This window comes from Orbicella faveolata, unplaced genomic scaffold, assembly GCF_042242905.1.
Source record: "Orbicella faveolata isolate gen_17 unplaced genomic scaffold, um_ofav_v1 contig_17, whole genome shotgun sequence".
Classification (NCBI taxonomy): Eukaryota; Metazoa; Cnidaria; class Anthozoa; order Scleractinia; family Merulinidae; genus Orbicella; species Orbicella faveolata.
This window is the reverse complement of record NW_028301544.1, coordinates 284,131-301,099: the sequence shown is the minus strand read 5'-3', so window position 1 is coordinate 301,099 and position 16,969 is coordinate 284,131. Positions and strand designations below refer to the sequence as shown.

At 38.7% G+C, this 16,969-nt stretch overlaps 1 protein-coding gene across 10 annotated transcripts in view; it reads right to left on the bottom strand.

Annotated features, from left to right (window-relative positions):
* Window positions 1–16,969, bottom strand: part of LOC110042055 (uncharacterized) — a 184,097-nt gene that overhangs the window by 140,708 nt on the left and 26,420 nt on the right. The window lies entirely within an intron of this gene.

The window sequence follows — 16,969 nt, the reverse complement described above, 5'->3', positions numbered from 1 at the left end:
ATTAAAAAGAATGAAAACCTAACTAAAAGATGCAATTATTAAAATCTATGACTAGATTAAAGGCTATTACAAAAAAGAAATGTTTTAAGGTTCTTTTTGAAAATCGCGATGGTCTCAGAATGTTTGATATAAAAAGGTGGGTCATTCCAAAGTTTCGTGGCGTAAAAAGAAAAGGATCTTTGACCGTATGTACATGTTTTCACTTCCGGAACTTGTAAGATTAATTGGCCAGATGATCGAAGAGAGCGAGCTGGTTTATAGGCATTAAAAAGAGCAGTTAAGTAGGTTGGTGAAAGACCATTAAGGGTTTTGTAGGTTAATGGTAGGATCTTAAAAACGATGCGTGATTTGACAGGAAGCCAGTGCAGGTCCTTGAGGGCGGGAGTAATATGTTCTTTCCGCTTAGTTCCAGTGATCAGTCGCACTGCAATGTTCTGAATTCGCTGCAGTTTAATACGCTCAAGCTTAGGGAGGCCGTAAAGTATACTGTTGCAGTAATCCAGGCGTGAAATGACAAAAGCGTTCACGATACATTTGAGATTGTCATGTGAGAGATATTTTCTCATCCGGCTTATTGATGGTATTGCCAGGATAGCCTGAAAAACACGCAAAATTTGAGCAATCATCGGATGAAAAACTTTTCTGGTGTCATTTTTTAGCGGCCATTTAAACTTCACTGGCTGGCTCACGAGTGACGTCATAATGGCCAAGATCATCGTTACCCTTGTCCAGCGGAAAGATCAATATCTGGTGATCTCTAATAGTATCTGTCTTGAGAAACTGTAATAGCTTTACTGCCTCTAAGTTTGAAATGATAATCAGTTATTTTCTTTATACTTTATGCTTTCAATTTTTATCATAAATCTTTTGTAAATAAAGATAGCTTTAACTATTATTTTACATTACGTTTAAACTGACCTACAAAGTATTGTTCTAGAGAAAAGTGTCACAGAGGTTGTACTTGTAAACATGAACCCAAAGTCTGATTTCTCCCCAGCGCCATCCATCCCAGGTTCCCTGTTGCTTTTTGCATTGATGAGTTTATTATTGGCTTCAAGAGAATGATAAGCGTACATTTTCAGCAAATAACAAAAAAACCCACAAGATTGGGTTTTAAATGTTTAATTGACAGTACAATGACAACAAATAGATAGCTTTCCATGGTGGTTGCGTGTATTGCCAGAAATGGAGCCTGCTTGAATGGTCTTGCAAAGGTGGTGGAGGATGGTAACCTAAGGTTTAAAAAGATCAAATGAGACTCCTCTTAATAATCACCAGTTGAAAATTGGAGTAAATGTTTATATCACCTCCGTTCCCTCTTTGGTTTTTACATCGCCCCTAACTCTTTTCAACAGAAAATGTAAACTAAAAGACAAATTTCCTAATGAGATCTAACACCAGGAACTCAATATGTATTTACGATTAACAAAAGTAACTCTCACAATTAAACAATCCAACCCCATCCAGAAATGTACATGGAGCTAGTATCATAATTTATAAAACATAAAATAGCTCATTTCAGTGTATTGAATTGAGGTCTTCAGATTCACATAACAAAATTTTTTCAGCACCCTCACCTGCACAAAGGAAAAATAAGAGTTTGGAACTCAAGTTTTGTCATATAAGCATACATGATTCTAGCTGACAGTGAGGCCCCTTATTTGGTCTTAGGTAACCAAGAAAGCCCTTGCCCCAGTGACCCTGGACGAGCTAACTTTCACCATTTTGTTGAGAAAGTGAAACACAAGTCACCCTTGGCAACATAACCAGGGTAACCCTGGTAAACCTGGTAACCTTTTTTCATCAAAATACTATGACTGGCCTACCTGGGACAACTCATGGTATGAAGAAATCAAAATTAACTCACAAAACCCTGCAGTGATCAAATGACTGAAAGGAAGCCATAAAAAAGAATGATAACTGAGCACTGAAATATGAAAAAAGGCTTAAGTAATCCTGGAGGGATAAAAACTTGATAAAGTTGGGTCTGATAGGGTTGTCTCCAGTACCCAAGACCATATAAATGGGGCCTTATACTCTCTCCTCCGCAGAAGCTCCCCATGGAAATTGAATATACTCAAAACTACCAGCCTACGGTCTAAGCAGCATGAAAGAGGTCTATGCAAAAGAGAGAGGGCCTTGTATGTCCAAATGTTTAAAGAAAACTCTTACAAGACTAGACTGCAAACCATGGATAAAATGTAGACTGCAGGCTTTTTAAGAATATCATATTCCCATTTTCATTTACAGAGAGAATGAGCTAACCTTACACCAGCTAACATGAGCTGTATATTTCAGGCTAACGGGAGCACTTAGCTCTCTATAAAAAGAAATGGGATATTTTTTACTGCAGAATATGCAGACTGCAGTCTGCATATTCAATTTATCCTCTGTCTGTATTTTAACCACCGTTGTGCAGTAGGCAGGCTTTAAGTCTTATTTAAATAATTAAGCCTTAGCTCTTGTTTGTGAAAGTTCTCATTTCCATCCTTGTGGATATTTCTGTTTGCTAGGCCTGTTGCAGAACATGTGCCGAGCACGAGATCGCAGATATTTCATACTCAAATGGACTGATCATATTTACTACCGATTCTTCAAAATCATCTTCAATTACAACGTTTTCCTACACATATAAGCTCTTCTGTGACCACGTTACACGTTTCTTTAAATTACCGATCACGTAAAAAAGGCAATTTTACGGGGCGAATGGTCAAAATTTTGCCCCACATATTTCCACCGGAGAGCGATGACTGTAACAATTTAAATACACTTTATGCAAGATTTTTCAGTTATAATTAAAATCTACTTACCTCTCAAGAAAGAAAAATGATAATTACTCCTTGAGATCCAAATACAACACCACTTAAAGCTGGAATGATTGGAGAAGTCCGGCTCAAAAAGATGTATCAACTAGAGGTGACGCCGCCATTTTCGAAAATTTTCTGCATTTGCGCGCTTCTTTAGCCGTGACGTCATAACGGCCATGATCATAGGGTCAGCCAAATCTGACCTGTTCACCTCTCCCTCCTGAGCAAGGGTGAGTGTCCAATTCAAGATGGCGTCTGCCTCCAGCTGTTTCCCCGGCGGAGTAGGAGACTTTCAGAAGGCTATCAAGTTTTCCCTAGAGAAACTAAGTAAACCCGAACGAGAATTGAAGAGGAGACAATACTATGCCATAACGGAAAATATGTTCTTAAAAAAAGGGACGGTGCTAACGGTGTTGCTAACTGGATTTGGCAAATCGTTGATTTATGCTTATCAAATTATACGGACTCTTCGTCCTAAGCGACTTCAATCCTGTACGTCAAGATTCAGCCTTGCTTGTTGTGTCTCCTCTAAGCGCAGTAATGAGAGAGCAGCTAAATAAGTTAGAGGCATTTTTAAAGTCTGTATTCTGCAGATTATCGTGAAGAATGAAGGTAAAGAAAAAGAAGGAATTGCGAAAAATCAACAAGTGTAGTTTGCTTTTTGCACATCCAGAGGTCTATGTTTATTTCAACTAGTGTGACTGACATGCTTTAAAGAAAGAAGTTTAACAGGACAGTTCAAGCCATAGTTTACTCGGTTCTGCAATTGTACCGGTTATTTCTTATTATTGTTTTCAATAGCTATGTCATTATTACATTTAATGATTTATCAGATTCCGTTTAATAACTGCATAGGAATTTAGTTACTGTTTGGTACAAAGCGATAATGGATTTGACCACTGTTTATCCTGCTAGTTCCATATATTTTTGATAACAAGTTCAAGTTGTTATTTTGCATTCTGCAGTCTATTGAGCACTGATACCTGCAATTCGTTATCAGATTGATGTTTACATTTACCAGGGCTGCCACAGGTCAGGAAATGGTCAGGGAAAAAATTCTTCAAGGTCTGGGAAAGGTCAGGGAATTTTATTTGGAGTGGGGGCAAGATTAAATTTTGAAGAAAAGTCAGGGAAAATTGAAATAATTTAATACAGCTGATTTGATACCATTGAGGGCTGGAAGAAACATTTGGTGTCCGATCCCAACAAATTTGTTCCTTAAATATGAAGAAGGAAAATTTGTTGAAAACAATCACACTTAATGACCAAGTGGAAGAAGAAGTCACTACTAGATCTGACATTTTGCATTTCTTTGGACAGGGAAATTTCATTTTTAGTAGGAAAAAGTAAGCCGGAATCTTAAAAAGGCATGCCTGTGGCAACCATGTGTACATGTATTTTTATGTACCAATTAAATAATTATTTTTAGTTTGAGTTAAATATTCCACTCAGTGTCCAACTCTTTACCACACTGTACTCAGACAAGTGACTTGATATGTCAAGTAATCGTTTATTTAAAGGTAAAGTTACGTTCTTGTAAAAAAAATAATATTCATACTTAAAGGGGAATTTTGACTTAGCAGCATGTGTTGCAAAATTGAAAATGGATTTATAGCCTCGGGTGTTCCAGATGTAGATGTGTTATAAAGCTATTGGTTTCATGACTTTGATGTTCAAAATTAACAAAAAATATGTTAGGGACAGTAATTATTTCTTTGTTCTCTGTTGCTTAGTGGATTTCTGGTCTTGGCTTAGATATACTGTTTTCAGGTTATCAATGATTTTTTACTGCACCTATCATATCTAGTTATACAAATGTAGTTCATGTTACTATGTTGAAGTCAACAGATAATATTCTGCATAAACCCATTGAAAATAAATTAATTATCCAGACATGTTGTTATGCTGAACTCTTCCTCACTTATATGATCAGATTTGAAACTGGGCGATGCTCATGTGATGATGATGATGTTTGACATCAAAGGAAAGAAAGAAAGTCAAGTTTTTAAGAGTGAAATGTTGATAAACCATGTTAAAGGTAAACAGATTATTGTTGTTTAAATGTCAAATTGACCGTGATCTGTCATTTTATGTCAACTTAAAAGTGAACTGTTGTTTTAAAATTTCACTAAGGATAAATTTTGTTGTGTTTGCTCTTGTCTACTGGTCTGATGTTGAAGTTTTGAAAAGACAGCATAGTTTGAACAAGCTGAAACTGGAGTAGTTCAGTTGCTACCGTTAAAACTGTCATGTCGTTCCATGGTATGTCACTTGTGTGATCTCCGGTCTTGTCATTACGTCATTATCTTACTAGAGTAGTTCCCGGATGATGGCATGCTCTTTTATCTCGTATCTGGCTGCAATTAAAAGTATGATTCCAGTTGCTCGAACTGTGTCGTTCCTGTTTGCCCAACATGATGCCAGAAGTGGTTAAGAACCCTGAGCCAGCACACAGCCTTTGCATCGTTCACGGTCTAGTGTTACGTCTACAGTCTACAGAGAATATATATTGATGAATTCGGTGTAGAATAACTAGTCTTGTTTTTGAGAAAATATTCAAATATCAATTTGGCAATTGATTCCCCATTGCTCTTCAATTATTATTTCTATTTATACTCCAATGTTCAAAACAAACTGATGTTGTTATCACAATGAGAGCTAAGAAAAAGAATAACTTTAAAAACAAAATGACTGCATTGACATAAATATCTAAATTTCTGTCAATGTAGTGGATTGAAATCAAAATGACTGCATTGTCATAAATATGTAAATTTCTGTCAGTGTAGTGGATTAGAATCAAAATGACTGCAGTGTCATCAATATGTAAATTTCTGTCAAATGTAGTGGATTGGGATAGCTGATGGGATGTAAAGAGGGATTTTTTGTCCATTAAAGTTGTATTGATTCTCCCATTTTGGTCCTAATTTTTTGAACAACCATGCTGCTGGAGAACCTGCATTTGCAAAGATTGGTTTCCTTACAAATTAGTTTATTCCCCTCAGTGCCAGTACTTGCACTTACAGGATTCAACTGCTACAAGAGATGCAAAGGGTGAAATTATCAGATCCTTGGGGCTATCAAATCCAGTGGTCACTGAATGTAAGTCCAAACAGGGCAAATATTTTATGCTTCACATGTTAGTGCAGTCAGGGGAGAAAACAAATAAGATGAAATTTTAGACCTAATTGTCACTGAGCTAAAATTAGAAAAGCTAAATATGCATCTTACCCAGATCTATGGGAACTTGGAGGCCATCTTGGACTGCTTTCTGTACTTTGCCAAAGAAATAGGTTAAGAGTAATTTACTTCACTGCTTTAGCTGAACCCCTCACCAGAAACAACTTTTCTGGCTTATGTGATGCACAATACCCCGGTCAAATTATAGTTGATCAACTGGTAAATGGTACTACATCAAGTCACAAGGTTGTGTTTGTGACTGTGGCATTTAGAATTTGATTGGAATAACATCTGTAAAATAATTCACATTGGGCTACCATATACAATCTAAGAATACTGGCAAGAAGTTGGACAGCTCAGTGGCGGAGATGGACTTCCTGTAAGGGGAGGCATTTAATATAACTTGTCTATGACATCTCAAACATGACTTACCTAATGAGAAACTATGTCCAATCCAAGGAATCGAAACAAACCAAAACTATTTTGATTTTGATCATGATGTTCATGACGACGCCTCTGGGAACAAGATTGAGAGTCGTTCCCAGAGCCTTCATCAACGAAGGCTCTGGGAAGGAGATTGCAACTCGAATGATTTGTGGTCACGTGACATCTGGATAACCAAAAAGGTCAACTACTAACAGTAATACCAGGAGCCATAATCGCTCCTGGTAATATATAGATTTAGCCAAGCATAAAAGCAGAGCTTTGCAGTTATTTAATATGTTGTTAGTAATAAACAATTTATTGGATGAGGTTTTAGTAACATTCAGAATAATCAAGGCTGAGGTAGGGGTTTATCAGCCAAAGCCGAAGGCTGAGGCGATAACCCTTACCGAGACCTTGATTATTTTGGATGGATATCACAAAAACCAAATCTAATAATTGTTTTATGATACGTTAAATGACAAAAAAAAAAAAAAAGAAAGAAAAGAAAAGAAAAAAAATGGAAGTCATGTTTTTGCTTCTTCACTGACGGCAAGCAACACAAAGCTTGCCAACTTGACATAGTTACCCTTAGAAATCATGCACCGCGGTCATACATGACCTGATTACCTGTGACCTTGAGTGTCCTTGACACGATTATCGTATAATCTACGGCTAGATGATGTCACAGGCGCTGATTTCGAAAAGTCACTGTATGCTTTCATCCAATCAAAAAAGAGATAGTGAGTTCAATGTATAATAATTAAAATAATCCAACATCTAAGGCAAATTTCGGACGATTTTGTAGTTGCAGCCCAAAATTGCATTTCATCTACGTTAGAATACATTGTAATGCGAATGACAAAAAAAAACAAAAAAAACAAAAAAAAAGAGCTAAACTTGAAATTAAAATAGACTGCGAGCAGCCTCTTTTTCCCTCGAAAATCTGTGGGGAAGAACGCAAAACAAGTAAACGTGCGACCGTGACTGTGACCGATATGAGTGCAGGCGCAGGACTACGTGATTACGTGAAGATGCAACAACAAATTAATGGATTTGCGCTGGCACAGCGGATTTCTGGAACGAAGTTTCTAAGAGAGTGTTTGCCGGCTACAGGCGACTGATTTACGTCACCGTACACTGACCATAGAAAAATTTCATGCAAGACCACACACATGAGAAATGTTTCGAATGCTAAAATATGGAACGCCAGAACTGTCTTATGATACTTTTTTTTTTATTATATTGGGTGGTTATGTCATTATATTTAGTACTTATGTTATTATATTCGGGGATTAACTCATTATACTCGGTGCTTATTCCATTATACTCGGTGCTTATGTCTTTATATGCGGTGCTGTCTTCATTATATTCGGTGCTTATTCCATTATATTCGGTGCTTCCCTCGTTATATTCGGTGCTTTCTTCGTTATATTAGGTGCTCTTTTCATTATATTCGGTGCTGTTTTTATTATATTCGGTGCTTTCTTCGTTATATTCGGTTCTAACTTTGTTTGGTGTTTTCTTCATTATTACGGGTGCTAACACTATTATATTCGGTGCTCTCTTCCTTATATTCGGTGCAAAGGCCATTATATTCGGTACTTCCTTGTTCGGCGATTACTTCATTATATTCGGTGCTTACTTCATTATATTCGGTGCTTACTTCATTATATTCGGTGCTTACTTCATTATATTCGGTGCTTACTTCATTATATTCGGTGCTTACTTCATTATATTCGGTGCTTTCTTCGATATGATCGTCACCAGTCCTCGCAAGGGGCCGTACAATTTGGAGGTAGTCTAGGGAAAGCCGGGAAAAACGGGTGTCACGAAACCTCAGACCTCGAAAACTTAGACCCCTCGAAATTAAAAACTCAATTGTTATCACCTGAACTGCTCTATGGCCACAATGGGGCGAGATGTTTGTCTTCTCCGGTTTCTGTTGTCGCGTCGATCGAACGGTGAAAAACAAATATTGAACTTCTTAAGTTTATCGCTGTCGCGTCGGTCAAACAGTGAGGAACTAACAAGGTTTAGAACAGCAGCCGACACTGTTTTTGAAAACACTATATATTAAGCAGGCCTTTTTTATGCAATCGTATACAGCAAAAAAATGTGTTGTTCTCTGAAACATACTCGTTTGATCGCAATCTGCTTTTTGACTTTATGTACGTTGCATGACTGTCGGCACGTAAAAAAAGTCAACACGTAAAAAGCACGTGAAGGTCGAACCGATTGAACCGCCATGTCTGGTCTCGAAATGTGAGTGAACGAAAATTGAAAACTCGGGCGAAGGCCCCGCCACGAGGCAGATTTAATAATTAACTAATCCAGGCGTTATGAAAAAAAAAAAAAAAAAAAAAAAAAAATAGAAGTGTTTGGTTTGAAACTTACTGTTTCCTGTAAGAATTATTCACTATTCCCGTTATAAGTTGGAACGCAAACATGACTATCTCTATGTACTCTTTTTTTCATTTTTCTTTCTAAATTTTGTTAATTTCTGCGGGTTACGTGCCGACAGTCACGCAACGCACATAAAGTCAAAAAGCAGATTGCGATCAAACGAGTATGTTTCAGTGAACACATTTTTTTGCTGTATACGATTGCATAAAAAAGGCCTGTTTTCAAAAACAGTGTCGGCTGCTGTTTTAAACCTTGTTAGTTCTTCACTGTTTGACCGACGCGACAGCGATAAACCTGAGAAGTTCAATATTTATTTTTCACCGTTCGATCGACGCGACAACAGAAACCGGAGAAGATAAACATCTCGCCCCATTGTGGCCATAGAGCAGTTCAGGCGATAACAATTGAGTTTTTAATTTCGAGGGGTCTAAGTTTTCGGGGTCTGAGGTTTCGTGACACCCGTTTTTCCCGGCTTTCCCTAGACTACCTGCAAATTGTACGGCCCCTTGGGAAGACTGGTGACGATCATATCGAAGAAAGCACCGAATATAATGAAGTAAGCACCGAACAAGGAAGTACCGAATATAATGGTGGAAGGAAGAGAGCACCGAATATAATAGTGTTAGCACCCGTAATAATGAAGAAAACACCAAACAGAGTTAGAACCGAATATAACGAAGAAAGCACCGAATATAATGAAAAAAGCACCTAATATAACGAAGAAAGCACCGGATATAACGAGGGAAGCACCGAATATAATGGAATAAGCACCGAATATAATGAAGACAGCACCGCATATAATATTGGTCCAGGGGAAAAAATGGTACTCGAATGAATGACTGGATACGGAATCGTATAATCTTTATATTGTTTTATTCGATCTATAAGGAAGACACATAAGATACATAATTCTTACAAAACCTAATAGCGCGCGATTCATGAAATTGCATGGAAAATATAATTCTCAAAATTCAACGGATTGCATAAACAAACGGTCACTTACTTCTGTGGCGATATCCAGTCAAACTTATTTCGGTAACAGGTCAGCAAAACGGGTCAGCAGATCGAGCAGTAAAACACTACAGGTTAGCGATGTTCAACGTAAGGCACAAAACGCTTTATGACCTTTGTCTCTGATTTCGTGGTTTTTAAAATGTGTCATTCTAACTTAAAGATCAACTTACTTAGCGATTACGCCATCGGCTGTCAATCACGCGACTAATTAAATAATCAAATGTCAATAAACGAAGTTAATATTAATCAACGAAACAAGTATAATGGAATAAGCACCGAGTATAATGAGTTAATCACCGAATATAATAACATAAGTACTAAATACAATGCCATAACCACCCAATATAATAAAAAAAAGTATCATAAGACAGTTCTGGCGTTCCATAAAAAACAATTACTGTCTCAAGTCCCATGTATGTATTATTGGATTTATTAAATCCATTTTGAAATCACTGGTTATCCTTGCAATCTGATTGGCTCTCAGTGGTGCGATTTATTCACGAATCGCACTATTTCTTGGTCTAAATCGGATCTTTTTCTCAGCCAATGAGAATGGGACAGTAAAACAAAACAACCAATCAGATTTCAAGATTAGTTTAAAGTAATCAATAAAATTTCAGGAAAATGAAAGGCAAAAAGCCATTGTTTGTTGTTATTGTAGTTTTTTTCCCAAAAAATTGAAGAATTTAATTAATTACAGTTTTTGGATGACGATTATGTGCTCCTTCAGGCTGAAGACCTACTTTAATGGAAGTTTCCAACTTTCAGTGTCCATTTTGACGAATATTTTGGCGATTTTTCTTCAACATCTGCTCAAGATCCGTATGATACCGAGTCCAGTAAAACATAAACAAACGAAAACCACACAACAACAAATTGAGAGCCATCTCAAGAAGGTAGATGTTTCAAACGAAGCAACAAAAGAGCTCAACTCTGTCACTGTGAATAACATAGTCAAAATACGCCACACTGCACAAAATAGTCCCGCCATCTTGGAAATATCTTAAAACAAATGGCGCCGCCAAAACTTGACAAGGTCCTGAGTATTGAGTCCTACGCCGAGGTCACAAACAGAAACGGAGATGATAACGAGCTGGACTCCCTTAAAATCATGCCATTGAACGGTATTTAAAAGGAAAAAAACGAACTATCCACTGGGCATCGTGCACTCGAGGGAGTTTCACAACTGAAAAGAAATCGATCGCAGAATTACACAGGATATGCAGCACCTTCAAATTCCTTCTCCAAAGACAATGAAAAGTCTCAGCCTCAACCACAGAAGAATGGAAGGCCTTCAATAAATGATTCAGGCGACGAGAATTGAACTTTTATACCTGAAGTAGACTATTTTCGTTCTGACGTCAGAACTGCTTGTTTCTTCGTCATGCTCGAATGAGTTTTCGTTACATGACATCGTTTTGACTGAAGATGTTTATCCGAGACCGGTGCGTGACAACATATTTTACATGGGGGTGAGGGTCGGGATTTGAGAGCTTGAAAGAGAGTTACTTTTCTTTGTTTGAATTTTAAGCCACAAAGACCTTGTTAGTGTGTAGCATTTTATCGCTTTACCTGAGAAAGGAGGCCCTGAATTAGAACTAATATCGAGATACTGGAAAAATTCTAACGCTTTTTCTTTCGGAAATAATCCCCACTCTACCCCTACCCTGTGTGCAAAGACTTTGGCTGGACAATATGCAAATAAGAGACGCGGAGCCATTGAAGATGGCGGCTTATTTGTTATTGCTAATTAATGGGGATTTCTGCCTGAAAGCAGTCAAACAGGATAAAATACAAAAGATAAAGGCAAACGATTACGGAGAAACAAAAAGGTGCAGAAGAAACTCACCCAAGGGATGGCAGCCTGAGCGTCAGTGATGTGACTATAGCATTAGGCACACTTTCAGGCTACGATGGGAAGAGTGGAAACTTACAAGAACAAAGGTGTGCGAGCTAACAGCAAACTAGGGGAACATATTACTGAATAGTACAATCCAAGAAAACAAACCTGTAACAATTACGCCGAGACAAAGGAATAGTGCTGGACAAGCCCAGCATTTGCGACGCAAAGCAACCTCGCCAAAAAAAGAAGAAAATTCACTGAATAATACAGAACATAATAAAGGGTGCAACTAAAGGGAGCTGAGGGAATAGCACTGCACAAACCCGATGTTTGTAAGGCAGAGCACGTATACAGCAACATCACTGAATATACCAATGTGTGCAAACTAAAGGGAGCCGAGGGAATAACACTGCGCAGACCCGATGTTTGTGAGGTAAAGCACGCATACAAAAACATTACTGAAAATAAGAAAGCGTGCAAACTAAAGGGAGTTGAGGCAATAGCACTGTACAAACCCGATGTTTGTAAGGCAAAGCACGCATACAAGAATATCACTGAATATACCAGAGCGTGCAAACTAAAGGGTGCCGAGAGAATAGCACTGCACAAACTCGATGTTCGTGAGGCAAAGCACGCATACAAAAACATTACTGAAAATTAGAAAGCGTGCAAACTAAAGGGAGTTGAGGGAATAGCATTGCACAAACCCGATGTTTGTGAGGCAAAGCACGCATACAAAAACATTACTGAATATAACAAATTACGTCACCGAACCACAAAAACCGAAGGAAATCCCAGTCGCGTTTTCCTTATCTACCTCAATGTTAAGGATTGCTTTCTCAATGTCGCCAATGAGCGCTACTTGTTTCCCCCTGAACCTGATTAAAATATAGAACACACTCACTCACTCATCCTCTTCGCTCCTTCGTGAGTGGAGCATAAGGCCACAAAATATAGAACAAAAATGGGGTAAGAGACGGTCCTTTGTGTAAACAATCGTATGAATGAGGTGCCTTCCTTACCTGACTTTGTTAACGTGTCATACACGACCCTCAATTTCGTTGTACTCCCTTCTTTGCGTATGACCGCCAAATAAGGGATATAGTAAACTCCATCTGATCTTTCTAATTCTGCCACTCTTTCTATCCCTCCTGAGGCTAATTGCTGCTTAATGACTGAATGGTACTCTCGCGAAACCACTGGTTCCTTTCTAAGCTTTTTGACCTGTCCTTTCATGCGTGACAAATTAACTCAACTCGCAATTTCTGTCTAGAACGTCGCTCCCTTTCTTCCAAGGAAGCTTTACTGAATACCTGTTTCCGCTAAAACAGATGTTATCTACAAATTCCTCGTACACTCCGTCATTCTCTGTAATACCTAATGTTTCTAAATCTCAAAGAACCTGGAAATCTCTCTCTATTCTACCTGACATTGCACTGTCTCTTCCTTCAAAATTTTACACTGACTGCTCGCTCCTTATCTACTGACTGATTGTACTTTAAAGGGCCAAAAATAACCCATCCCAACTGGGTTTCTACTGCTACGGGCCCACCTACCCCTCCCCGGACACCATTTCCTGTCTGAAAATTTCACAAGTAATCTTCTCCTATCAGAACATCTATTTTGTACTGCTCTTTGTTTTGGCAAACATCAAACAGCCATATGTTTGCCAGATGAGAATAGCTCTCACGCGCAACTTCAAGATGCTCGTTTGTGACAGTCGAAATTTCGGGAACGACAAAGGCTTCTATGAACCACACGTCCCCTCCCCCTTCTGGGGTCAAATGCAACCTAACTACTTCCCTGAAGTTGAAAGCCATTGCTCTCTGCATAAAGGTGTTGACAGAGAACCACTCTTTCCAACGGGTTTCTAAGCTAAACTGGCGCTATCAAAAAGCTCTCTCAGTCGTGCGTTTCCCTGCTACTTGGGCTTGCGACGTTTGTAAAGCAACACTTCCTCCCGTCTCAATACGCATACTGTTACCGACTGACTCTGCATTACTGGAGTCTATCGCGGTTTCAGATGACCTACCTTCCCCTGGTTGGTCGGCACAACAAAGACATGAATTATGCTTACCCTTATAGAACTTACCATTGACGACAGTCTTACAGTCTTTAGAAACATGTCCCTTTCTAATACAATTAAAACATCTACCATATTTCAATAGCATTTGCTTTTGTTCGCTGACTTGCGTGACTTTGTTGCATTCCTCATGCTTCTGTCCTCCGAGGCAAAAAGCACAGTTCGTTTCCTATCCGGTATACATAATTTGTTCTCTTGGTGTCATCTCGAGGATTCCTCGCGTGACGCGTGTTTTTGCTGTACTCCTCACGCAGCACGATCTCGTGTTCTGGGGTCTTTAATAGCTGTTCCAAATTCCACTCATGATGGTCTTCTCCCCTGGTGATGGTCAGTCGAGGCTGTTCGAACAGTTTTTCGAGCAACGATGGTAAAACAATGGCAGCGTACGTGTCTTGTTCCACGCCAACTCGGTACTTGGTTTCGGCAAAGTCGTACATGTGTCGCAGCCGCTGCGTGTCTCGTTCGCTGTAAATAGATTCTAAGTTCAACAGTTCGTTGATGTTTACCCTCTGAATGACATTCTTCTTTACATATCGTTGTTTTTTTTCAACATATCTGTGGCGGCTTTGTAGTTACCAGATGTTAACCCAAATCTCGCTATCGCCGACCGTGCTGACCCCACCAAAAGTCCTCGCAAGTAGCAGAACTTGTCAACGTCAGCCAAGGTCTCGTTCTTGTCTATGGCGCTTTCGAAGGAGTCCCAAAACTCCTGCCATTCACTGATGTTTTCTCCAAACTTTCGTACTTCGAGTTTTGGTAAACTCACTCGAACTGAGGAGTTCTGATGCTGGGTTGGATTAATTGTTCCGGGATTTGGGCTGGGTGGAGAAATTGGCTCGTTTACATGGGCCAAACGTTCGTTGATTGTGGCCAATCTCATCTTCACTTCGATCTTGGTCTTGTTACTTTCGTACAACTCGGCAGACAGGTCCTTTTTGCTGAGTTTATCATCGGCCCCCATCAATGATAGGACGGTATCGTTAAAACTTAGGAATTTCTCCAATTGTTCTTGTCTCCTTCCACTGGACGATTTCAGGTTTTCTTTCCTCGCTGTAATTTTCAAGGCAAGCGTCAACTTTTTCCAAGGCCTGCGTCAGGTAGCCTTTCTGGCCTGCTCTCGACTTCTTCTTGTTTTTTATTTCGCTCATTTTTAGGATCCGGCTCGAAGGACCGAATGTTACAGAGCTTCTGGCTTGCGATAGAGAGAAGTTCTCCTCGATGCTGGTTCAACGATCTTGGACTGTGTACTTCCGTTAAAATGACTTTATTCTTACACTGCGACATTACATATTCTACAATTCTAACTAAGTTAAGGTTACACTTTGCGTTTAATATCTACGGATATCCACACCCAGACACATGAGACCGCACGGTTGTGGTCAGAAAGTTGCATCATGTTTCAGTTCGTACATCACGTTCTACAACAGTTCATAGGCACTAACTACCTGATTCGTGATCATATTTGACAATTTCAGTGATAACCTTTACATTACTCTTACATGCAGTTTCACATTAATAACATGATTAAATTGATTAAACAACAAAGTTTGGCTTACTTAGTTGCGGACAGCGTTTCCTGTAACAAATTTCCTTTAACACCATCGAAAAAATGGCTTATTATGATCAACTACTGAAAGCCACTATATAAAGTAATAAGACAATGAATGAAGAAACCTTTCCCGACACCGAGTTGGCTTTCGCCTCTGTTTCAAAACGAGTCTTCGTGCAAAACTTTTCTTATGAAAATGAGTTTGATTTGCATGAAAATGAACTTATAGATGAAAAGCATTTTCATATGAATAGTTTCGCACAAAGACTCGTTTTGACACAGAGAAAAAGGACATCTCGGAAATGGCCTGTTACTTTCGATGATAAAGTGAAAACCGCGCTAAAGCTTCCTCCTGGGTTTAAACTATTGATTTCCATAAACTTAACGCTAACCTCAACAATAAATGATTATTGAACTTTATTGTACATCACTCCGGTTGGCAAAGACTTAATCCAAAATATGTATTTTTTCCTTTTCAGCGAAGTTTATGTGTTCAGAGGAAGAAAAAAATTTGCGAAGCCATGAGGAAATACTGCTTTTCAGATGAAACTGAAGCTGAATATTCAAGAAGTCTATCCAAGAAGAGTTAAACCGAGGAGGGCATGGGCACCAATGAAGTATTCTGACAAGAGAAAAACTCATTAATAATTGCTTCCTAACTTCTGTTGTTACTTTTTACGGGCTTGAACGTCCAAGCGTGCTGTAATTAAACTTCAGTTAACTGAAATGAAGACCGAGAGCTCATTTGTAAGCAGAAAATTAATAAAACAAGGCAATAAAGTGTAGTGAGCGGCGTGGCTTTCTTTTCTTTGCCAACGATAGTCAACTTCCAATTATCTACCAAACTGATTGAAAACCCTACTTGACCTCAATTCCAAAGTTTGGTTTCTATTTGCCCCGTCGTAGCTTCCAGGGACTTAAGTCTCTTGCTTTCTTCCATTGGTACTGACAACTGACGTAAAATAACTGTTGTTGTTGTGTTTAAGGATGTGGTCATTGTTTGGTTCGTTTAATAAGCCAGTTGCGGACCTCGTTCGGTACTCCTTTTCTTACTGAGACGCTCGTGCGTCCCCTTATCTCTAGCAGACTTGAGCCCCAGACCCATTACAAGTCATTACTAACTGAAAGTTTCAGTTCAAGCTGTTCATTTTTTCCTCGCAAATTAGGATGTGTCAACTGTTTCTCATCTAACATTGCCATAGCAACAACTTTTTTGGACCCATTTTACCTACGTTTCTGTCTTAGGAATCGAATCCCTTTTTCTAAAACTTTTTTCCTCCTTTTTTTTGTGAGCATGCACGAGAGGGGGTGGTGTGGAAAGGGGAGAGGGGGGTGCTCCATGTACCTCAACGAGTATTCACTTGATAGCAAACAAACTTTTATGGGGTGTAGAGCGTTTAAAAAATTATTTACTTTAATGATAATACATGTCGATCACGACGTCATAGAACTTCAAAATGACGTCACAGATTTCAAACTGCCTCATCTTGGGTCCGTCAGCTTGGATTTCAAACATTTAAAAGGTACGAAATAAATATATATATATATCTCCATTTCTAATTCAAACCATATAGATTATTGTGATAGATTACAGGGAATGATTGCATGATTGATTTATAGATTTATAGATGGATAGATTGAATTTCCAATGATAAGGTTTCACTGAT